The sequence below is a fragment of the Anopheles gambiae genome (assembly GCF_943734735.2).
Source record: "Anopheles gambiae chromosome X unlocalized genomic scaffold, idAnoGambNW_F1_1 X_unloc_2, whole genome shotgun sequence".
In the NCBI taxonomy this organism is placed as follows: Eukaryota; Metazoa; Arthropoda; class Insecta; order Diptera; family Culicidae; genus Anopheles; species Anopheles gambiae.
The window spans coordinates 35,001-37,500 of record NW_026902626.1 but is presented as its reverse complement, the minus strand read 5'-3'; positions in this window follow the sequence as shown (position 1 = coordinate 37,500).

Genomic DNA, 2,500 nt, shown 5'->3' with positions numbered 1-2,500 from the left:
TCCATGAACGCGTACGTAGCGTACTTTCCCTGATCGGTACACAATGTTGGTGCACGGCATAGGAAATGGGCTTAAAATGGTCAAACTCAATCCATTTCCACTAAAGATAGTCAATAACAGCTGTGCCGATGAAGTAGGGCACGATGCAAGTCAATGTTATTTAATGAATTACATGTTCACCATACATTTTAGTACAAAATTGCTCGGTCAGACCTACAAAGTGCTATATCTCGAATACTAAACGTCGCAGATGGGTGTCGTAGAACAATTTTAAGTTCGTCTAATGATTCTACATCCGATTCTGGATAGTGGTTTTTCGACCACTTTTCAACATTTTGTGACACCCCGAACCTAGGGGCAGCTCCCTAGCTTTTTTCAAAAATGTGCACCGAACGGGCCAGAGAGCTCGAGTAGTCGAAAATTTTTTTTTTGCTAAAACCCCTCAAAACGTGTCAGGAACGCACCCTAGATGATGAAAAGTGCAACCAGAATGTCAATCGACAACATGCCCGGGGGTACAAATTTGCTCTACGCGTCCCTAGGTAGGGTACTTTTTCATACAAACATCAAAGTGTACGGTGCACAAAGTGCGCGGAACAAAAATTGCTCGGTCAGACCTACAAAGTGTTATATATCTCGAATACTAAACGTCGCAGATGGGTGTCGTAGAATAATTTTAAGTTCGTCTAATGATTCTACATCCGATTCTGGATAGTGGTTTTTCGACCACTTTTCAACATTTTGTGACACCCCGAACCTAGGGGCAGCTCCCTAGCTTTTTTCAAAAATGTGCACCGAACGGGCCAGAGAGCTCGAGTAGTCGAAATTTTTTTTTTTTGCTAAAACCCCTCAAAACGTGTCAGGAACGCACCCTAGATGATGAAAAGTGCAACCAGAATGTCAATCGACAACATGCCCGGGGGTACAAATTTGCTATACGCGTCCCTAGGTAGGGTACTTTTTCATACAAACATCAACGTGTACGGTGCACAAAGTGCGCGGAACAAAAATTGCTCGGTCAGACCTGGTACGGGCCATAACTCGAATACTAAACGTCGCAGATGGGTGTCGTAGAACAATTTTAAGTTCGTCTAATGATTCTACATCCGATTCTGGATAGTGGTTTTTCGACCACTTTTCAACATTTTGTGACACCCCGAACCTAGGGGCAGCTCCCTAGCTTTTTTCAAAAATGTGCACCGAACGGGCCAGAGAGCTCGAGTAGTCGAAAATTTTTTTTTTGCTAAAACCCCTCAAAACGTGTCAGGAACGCACCCTAGATGATGAAAAGTGCAACCAGAATGTCAATCGACAACATGCCCGGGGGTACAAATTTGCTCTACGCGTCCCTAGGTAGGGTACTTTTTCATACAAACATCAACGTGTACGGTGCACAAAGTGCGCGGAACAAAAATTGCTCGGTCAGACCTGGTACGGGCCATAACTCGAATACTAAACGTCGCAGATGGGTGTCGTAGAACAATTTTAAGTTCGTCTAATGATTCTCCATCCGATTCTGGATAGTGGTTTTTCAACCACTTTTCAACATTTTGTGACACCCCGAACCTAGGGGCAGCTCCCTAGCTTTTTTCAAAAATGTGCACCGAACGGGCCAGAGAGCTCGAGTAGTCGAAAATTTTTTTTTTGCTAAAACCCCTCAAAACGTGTCAGGAACGCACCCTAGATGATGAAAAGTGCAACCAGAATGTCAATCGACAACATGCCCGGGGGTACAAATTTGCTATACGCGTCCCTAGGTAGGGTACTTTTTCATACAAACATCAACGTGTACGGTGCACAAAGTGCGCGGAACAAAAATTGCTCGGTCAGACCTGGTACGGGCCATAACTCGAATACTAAACGTCGCAGATGGGTGTCGTAGAACAATTTTAAGTTCGTCTAACGATTCTACATCCGATTCTGGATAGTGGTTTTTCGACCACTTTTCAACATTTTGTGACACCCCGAACCTAGGGGCAGCTCCCTAGCTTTTTTCAAAAATGTGCACCGAACGGGCCAGAGAGCTCGAGTAGTCGAAAATTTTTTTTTTTGCTAAAACCCCTCAAAACGTGTCAGGAACGCACCCTAGATGATGAAAAGTGCAACCAGAATGTCAATCGACAACATGCCCGGGGGTACAAATTTGCTATACGCGTCCCTAGGTAGGGTACTTTTTCATACAAACATCAACGTGTACGGTGCACAAAGTGCGCGGAACAAAAATTGCTCGGTCAGACCTGGTACGGGCCATAACTCGAATACTAAACGTCGCAGATGGGTGTCGTAGAACAATTTTAAGTTCGTCTAATGATTCTACATCCGATTCTGGATAGTGGTTTTTCGACCACTTTTCAACATTTTGTGACACCCCGAACCTAGGGGCAGCTCCCTAGCTTTTTTCAAAAATGTGCACCGAACGGGCCAGAGAGCTCGAGTAGTCGAAATTTTTTTTTTTGCTTAAACCCCTCAAAACGTGTAGAAAACTGATTTTAGATGATAA